Source organism: Apium graveolens, chromosome 2 (genome assembly GCF_009905375.1).
Source record: "Apium graveolens cultivar Ventura chromosome 2, ASM990537v1, whole genome shotgun sequence".
NCBI classification, from domain to species: Eukaryota; Viridiplantae; Streptophyta; class Magnoliopsida; order Apiales; family Apiaceae; genus Apium; species Apium graveolens.
This window is the reverse complement of record NC_133648.1, coordinates 296,125,237-296,133,503: the sequence shown is the minus strand read 5'-3', so window position 1 is coordinate 296,133,503 and position 8,267 is coordinate 296,125,237. Positions and strand designations below refer to the sequence as shown.

Here is an 8,267-nt window from a genome sequence, read left to right as displayed (position 1 = left end):
CATAAGAATCAAAGTTAAACCCTTGGCTTTAACCACATGCAACTAAGAAATAATCTTGAATGAAGATGTAACACTAGGTGTAAATGTCCCTTGCTTAGATGAGTTGAAAGGTGTTAAGAAAATGAAGAAATGAGGAAGAAAAATGAGAGGGATGGGGAGGGTTTAGGTTCGGCTGAGAGAGGGTAGGGAGAAGAGAGAGTGGAGTGATGTGTGGGTGGAAAAGAAATGATGTGAAAATGAGTGCTTTACTTGGTTTTTGTCTCACCAAATGGTAGTAGAGTTTGAGTTTACTATATTACCCTTCATCCACTAATAACAAGCTTTTGCATGCAAGGTTTTATTGGTCATTTGTTCGGTCAAATGCAGTTAGTGGAGGGTGAAAGGACGGTCTTACCCTTGATCTCTATTTGGGTGGAGGTTGCATGCAAGGGCACACTTGTATTCAATAATTCTTTAAAGTATAATTTAAAATAATGTGTTTTAGTAATTAAAATATAAATCCATAAATCACAAAATTAAAACCATAAATACTATGAGATTTTAGAAGTTTAATAAATTTGTTTTCAAAAATTTCGAACCAAAATTTTATATTAAAAGAATTTTTCTAACATTATCACACTAATAAAAAATTCATGAAAAATATAATTTAACACATTAAAAAAAATCACACAAGCAATTGCAAATAAATTGACTCTATTCCACAATATTAGAATATGATTTATCCGTCTATTCGCAACTCATACAAATATCACTATATCGCATGAATCTCAATTATTACATAATCACGTAGTAGCAACTAATCAAATCGCGCTACTTATTTAATCGCGTAACGAAAATCTTACTCGCGTACAAAAGCTATACGCTTAAAAATATTCCAGCAACATTCGCAACGTCATAAGACAAAATTATACACAATATATAATAAATCCACATAGTCGGCCTTATAATACGAATATTTATAAATAAATATATCGCACTTATAACATAACTCAAATATTTACTGGTTGTCACTGACTCTACTGACATCTTGAGAAATTTAAACTTGAGTAGATCTTTGGCCAGAGTGAGAGTTTGGTGGTTTTTGCTGTCCAGCTTCTTTTGATTGTTGGATTCTAGCTTTTATCTCCCCCTTAGTCTTGGTAGCAGGCAGGAGTAGAGGACTTGGAAATTCTGGTCTAATAGCTTCAGGCAAAGCAGAAAGTTGAATGTTTAAAGTACCCATAATAGCTCCCAAAGGGACAGATTTTTGCATTTGTAGGTGTATGTGGGAGTTTACTAGAGACTTTATGTCCTGTTGTTGACTCTACACTAAAGTAGTGAGAGCAGTGACCTGTGCTATAAGAGAATCATTAGAGGCTTGAAGAGAATAGACTTGTTACTGTAGAGACTGGATGTGTAGATTGGTTGAAGTGGAGATTGGTTGTTGTGAGGTAGGAGCACCAAAAGTGGCTTGAACAAATTCTTTGATTCCCTCCATCAACAGTGTTGTAAAAAGCGCAAATCGGACCTAAGCGGTGAGGTCACCTTCTAGCGCTAGCGCTTAAGTGTTGAAGCGAACGCTTAAGCGGTTTTAAAAGCGGACCATTAATCGGATTATAATAAAAAAAATAATGAATATATTTTTGAATAAATAGATAACATTCACGTATTATAATAAACTAATAAAATAATCATTCACAAAGGCATAATCAACTTAAAAAATACAAGTAATATTTAAAAATATCAAATTATAAAATAATATTTATCTTTTTCTAATTATTTTTAATCCCCCAATTTATTGGTAAAAACCTGCTTAACCGGTCAAAATCCGCTTAATTCCGCTTAGAGCCACTTAAACCCGCTTAAAATTTACTAAAAGCTTAAATATCCAATTTTGTATTAATCCAAGCGCTTTTACCTCCGATTTTACTTAAGCCCCCGCTTAAGCGTCCGCTTAATGCGCTTTTTACAACACTGGTATAAACAAACTGCAAACACCTTACTCAAAATACCTATAAGATCCAGCCATGTCACACTAAAGAAAATCACAAACCTACCTTCATTCAAGTCTCCAACCAAAACTTACTTCAAGACTGTTGGAAGAAAACCCAAGAAAATAAAAGCTGATGTTGGTGTCATTTGGAACTATTTTAATCAAAGTGACTTTCTGCCACTAAACATGAGCATAACAGATGATGACTATTTCCAACAATTATCTGAAAAAATTGTCAAAGTCTGTGTTGTCTCTTTGTCAGAAGTCAGAATCTACTACTTGGATGGCTCCTTCATTTTTCTTAGAAGGGAGGTAATGGAAACATTTTCAACCACAGAATTGAAGAGAGTGATCATCTTGATGAAAGACAAGGACACAAGTACAAGGATGTGGAAGGTTGTGATGTCTGAGAGGTTAAGAGAAAGAAATGAAAGGCATGCAAGATTGAAGGCTAAAAAGGAGGAAATGGATAGGAAATATGCTAAGGAGATAAAAATGTTTGAGCAGAGGTCTAATGAACTCAAGGCAAGGAGGCTGAGTAGAATTTCAAATGATGGATATTTCCTGAACATTCAAATTGGCAGATATTCAAGATTCAGAGTAAATTACCTCAACAACTACAAACAGGATGATTGGATCAGACTGGTAGAAGCCTTAAGAGGGACAAAAATAATTGAAGAACTATAAGTGCTAGTAAATCTCAAGGACCTCATTAGGAAGGAACCAGGCTATGAGAAATTCACCTAATGTTTGAACTGATGTAATTACTCAAATATATAAATTTATATTTGTTAATCTGTCAATTTTTATATAATTGATTTTAGCTCAGGGACAGTCTTGTTAGCAGGAATGAATTTGTGATTAACAAACTTCTCACAAATTGGGGGAGATGGTTGTGCAAGACATGCCTATACAATAACAAGACTAAGTCACAATGACAACCCTAAGATTTAGTTGTTTGATAATCAATTTTGTATTCTGTATTGTATCTCTTGAGTCTGTAAAAAGGTTAGAAGATTAGATTGGAGTATTTTTCTGTGAACAGATTCAAGCTAAGAAATAAACTCTGGATGAAGATCAAGCCATGATCATGCCTCAGAGAAAAGTGTAGAAGCTTGGAGTTGAATGAAACTGTTCAATGAAAAATATTTTAAGTCAAGATATCGACAAGTCAGAGATCAAGTTATATCGAGAAGTCATTCAAGAAGTCCATAATAGCTTATCTAGAAGTCCAAAATGACTTATAGAGAAGTCATAGAGATATCGACAAGTCAAATGAAGATGTAGAGAATTGGAGATATCAACAAGTCATTTCTGCATGTAGGGAACTCATAGATATCGACAAGTCAAAATGAAGATGTGAAGAATTGGAGATATCGATAAGTCAATTTCTCATTAGAGATCTCAGAGGTATCGATAAGTCAAAATGTATATAGAGATCTCAGAGATATCGACAAATAATTTCTACATATAGAGATATCAGACATATCGGCAAGTCATTTCACATGTAAAGATTAAGAAACTTCGACAAATCAAATATACCTATAGAGAAATCAGAGATCTTGATAAATCATTATACTTATCGAGATATCACTTCTCTATAGAACAAACTGGAGATCTCGATATGCATCTCAAAGTACATAATGCAGGTAAGTTAAATATTTAAGATTAACAGTCAATAAATGATCTATCAATTAGATTGAAAAGTCTACAAAGTAGCTGGAAAAATACAAGATTAAGGGCCTAGATTAACTGGACAAAGGATGGTCACAGACCTGCAAGATATTGCACAGATTTGCTAAGCTAGAAATGAAAATAGAAAAAGTTGCTTTAGAAAGTAGTTTAGTACATTTTAGTGCAAGTCATGTAAACTCGTGCTGCTAGTTTATTTTAAAATCTCTTTTAAAATATCAAAAATATTTCTGAGCTTTTTAAATATACAAATCTCATATGACTCTTTTTAAATATTTGTATACTTCTTTCAGTTTTATTTCGGGTCTTAAATCTGTTTCGAAAATATTAAAATATATGTTTTAGTTCTGTTCTGATCGCTTCATTATTATTCGTTTCAACACTTTTAACTTTTAAAAAGTATTTCAAAAGATTTTTCCAAATATTTAAAAATCTATTTCAGTGGTTTTGAAAATAAATTTTTCATAGCCTCTTAAAATGTTTGAATATTTCTTTCATTTCCTTTCCGAAATATTTAACTAGTTCTCTCAATTAAGTTTTAAAATATTGAAGTATCTTTCTTAATCTCATCCGAGAGTATTTAAAAACTTATCTCTTTTTATTTCAAATTATTTGAACATCTCTCTCAAGTTTATTTCAAAATACTAAAATATTTGTTTTAATTCTGTTATGAAATGTTCAATTCTGTTTTAGAATATTTGAATATATATTTCAGAGATTTTAGAAATTATTCATGTTACAAATCTTTTTAGAATATTTGATATATTCGCATAAATAATTTTTAAAATTGTGCAAATTATTTTATTTGAACCCTTCGCGATATAGGGTATACCGAGTTAACCAGTTGTAGGGGGTACTACAAACATGTAACTGCGGCACCAATGGCATGACACTTCCGTGACAGTGTGATTGGTTATGACGTATCCTTTTATTAGCTCTTTAGAGGAGCTTTTGGCCATTTGATATTTGTTAAGGATACAAGAGTGGAACCAGAGTTTGATTTGTGATTTGATTCACGATGACGTTGTATATGCCATACACGTTATCCATTATGTTGCATACATTACGGTACTATATGGTGTATGTATTTGTATATGTTCTTATCTCAGTATGAAATTTTTTTACGCCTTGTTGCTTCAGCCATACTTATTTTTAAATTTATTGTTTTTCTATAAATTGTGAAATATTCATTTATGACTTTCTGTTTTATAAAGCGTATTCCAAATTCGTATTGGGTGTTTGGTTCATGTCGTATTTTTTTTCTAACATGTGTTTAGGGGGTCTGAGACTGTGTGATGGAGAGCTACCCCTTTATTTCATTATTAGGATATCAGACTTCCATCATTATTTAGACTTAATTATTTATCAGAGATTTTGGAATTTATATTATTGGTTTGAACAGTTTGGAGATTTAATAAATTACTTTGGAGATTTTTAGACTGTTTAATTTATATTTAGGGAATATGTTAGTACTCTGTCTACATGTTTATAGATTTAAGTAATATTTCCTTCTATTTTAAGAAGGGGTCTTAGAGAGAGAATCCGTTCCTTGAAATTTGTAAACCTTAATACTAATAAAATCTGCAAATGATCACTTAAATTTTCGGCCACTAATCTAACAGGCAAAATTTAGATTTATTCTTAACATAAAATATTGACTTATTAGTTAAAATTAGCATTTTAGATTTATTGTCTCTCCTCGTTACATGCAAGTTTTATACTTAATTAAATTAGACAACATGCGTACACACATGATATGACTTAAACTTCCCCACCCTTAGAGCATCTTTAATAGTCTCCTAAGGCACTCTTTAAATATATTATAAAATATTGACTCTTAGCAACTTAATGTGCATTCATCTCCAACAACACTTTTTATATTCACTCTTTAAATAATATCTCAATATTAGAATATCTTTATTAAATAGGAGTACAATACAAAGTGGAGAAAGAAAGTGGATGATTGTATTACTTTATAATAAAATATAACTTAAGAGAAAGTGGTTAGCTCTTAAAAGAGATGAGAGAGGAGAGGCTTTTAAGATTTTAAAGAGCCTCTAGGAATCTGTTGGGGCAACAATTTTATTAATGCTCTTTATTTTTCCATGTAAGAGTATGTTTAAGATGTTCTTGATACTTAGTGTGACGGCCTCAACCCCGGGGTCAGGAGTTGACATCACTAACAATATCTAATTACAATTCTAACACAATCCACTTACTTTTATTTCAATATAAACAACCCCTTATCAAGATATTTTTCAGGTTCAACTATAATTTAGGTCACATACTTATTACAAACCAACTTATTTAAAACAACCTGACATTTCTAACTTTCTACAGCAACTCACAGACCACACCTGGTCTGACACAACATACTCAGAGGAGCTCAACACAGGAGGAACTGGAAACTGGCCCTTACCAAGACAGCACAATCTCCTAGGCATCTGCTATGTGAAAATATACAAAATATTTGCAAGAGTGAGCGATCAAACGCTCAGCAGTACCACCATATGAATAATAATCAAAACAGTTTATGATAAACAATTGTAGGAACATAAATCATAACCTGTTTATAAAAACAAGTAAAACGGGTGAAAACTAATAGCTAGCATGCTCTATAAAACATCTCATTAGTTGTGTTGTATAAATATCAGAGTTCAATTTTAGCATGCTACTCTCATTTTCAAATCTTCTATTCCATTACAGGACCCATAAAACCATTTGTCCCGTTACGGGGACCCAAAACCATTTATTCCGTATAAAAGTATTGGATGATCCCTGGTGAGACAACTGATCAGGCTATCTCCATAGGACGACTATCTTGGCCATCCCATGAAACTTGTTCCGGAACTCAGAGTCTAGCTAGGTCCCTGTCACGCTGGGTTGTTCGTTATAATAGGGTGCGGAACCACTTCGCCTCTTACGCTATCTTCCTGGCCGTTACGGGCCCTTGTGCACGCTCATCCAATTATCTGATCAACTTTTATCCAGTTTTCCAAAGCACTTACCTATCTCTTTTCAAAATAATTTTATCACTGCACACTTTCCAAAATATTTTCATTTTATTCAAAACTTAGAGATAGGTACTTTCAGAAGTTACCTTTCCCCCAAAACACAAGTTAACAAAATAATTTGAATACAGGGGATACATAACTTAAAATGTTCTGTTCCAGTACGTAAATTTAAATCAACAACTATTCATATATTACTGAACCATAAAGATATGGTCAGGGGTACTTGCCTTGATACGCTTTAACAACTATTACTGGCTAGCTTTGGCACCGGCCAGGATGCTCGGGATTGCGACTGGAACCTACAGAACTGAAATACCCTAAATTAGACGTCCGAATATGCTTGACTATCCTCGATAACAGTCTACCCGTACGTTAACAAAACCCGACTCGTAACATACTCTATATTATAATACACGTATCAATTAGGGTTCATGTCCTCGAAAGTCGGTTCGGTGTTCGTTTTCAGAAAATATGTATATTTGTCCTTTTACAAAATTAGGGTTATTGGTTTGGCAAAATATTTCATCATAACACATAATCAGGTTTCGTATAAAGTATTTATAAATATATATTCGCTTGGTGTCCCGATAATTATTGGATACGCTCCCGTATTTCCGTAATTTGATTTCCCGAAAATCGGGCAGCACCTCCTTTATTTATCAGGCTAACCCATCGAACAACTCGACGTCAAATCAACAACACAATCACCAAAAATCCAATTTACAAGCCTCATCCACCGATTCAACCAACAATATCAATCCACAAATTCTCAAACAACAATTAAATACAATTATTAATTATTATTTGTGTTTTATATTTTTAATTCATATTTTATATTTTAAATCGCAGGACTCAGATTAAATCATCACCGTCCACCGTCGGCTCGCCGAGGCTCATCGCCGACGGCGATAAAATTCGCGGGTTTTCGATTACATCGAACGTCCTTCGCGAATTTCATCGATTAAATATTATAATCTTTGTACAAAATTTATTTATTTCACGGAATCAATCAAATAATTCCTACAAAAATATGAATTAATTCAGAATTAATCGAAATAAAACAACAGACAACAATTACAACACAATCCAGCACTACACTTTTCACACACGCCACACACACGTGTTAAACACGTGCAACCACTGCAAAGGGTCGCCTCGCCGGAGAACCGGCGGTAACCCGCAAGAACATACGAAAAACAACAGAGACATAGTTTGGACAACGAGGGCCGCGCCACCACCACCACCCTGCCGGAAAAGTCGAGGGGGGAAGGGCGACAACACTGAACCCCGGCCGGAATACATACAGATATATACGAAGTCATATATACAAGCATGTAATTTAACAATCAAAGGGAACCACAACAACAATCATGAACAGATGGCCGAAATTACTAGAGATGGCAATCGAAGAAAAGACAGGGGAGAGGAGAGGGAGAATCGCCGAGAGAATCAAGGGAAATTAGGGATTGAAGAAGGAGATATGAACTGGAAAAGGGAAAAGAAAACGGGTTCAACCCGATTAAATCTGCCCCCCCCCGTTTTTTCGTTTTATTAAATAACCCAACAACTAATGTGCTGCCTGATCCGCA

At 33.8% G+C, this 8,267-nt stretch overlaps 1 long non-coding RNA gene across 1 annotated transcript; it reads right to left on the bottom strand.

Moving 5' to 3' along the window:
• Nucleotides 1-6,214: 6,214 nt before the first annotated feature.
• LOC141706354 (uncharacterized) lies at nucleotides 6,215-8,267 on the bottom strand. The gene is made up of 2 exons (XR_012568777.1): nucleotides 8,071-8,267; nucleotides 6,215-6,985 (listed from the first exon to the last, which is right to left on the bottom strand). It is a non-coding gene; the product is annotated as an uncharacterized LOC141706354 (long non-coding RNA).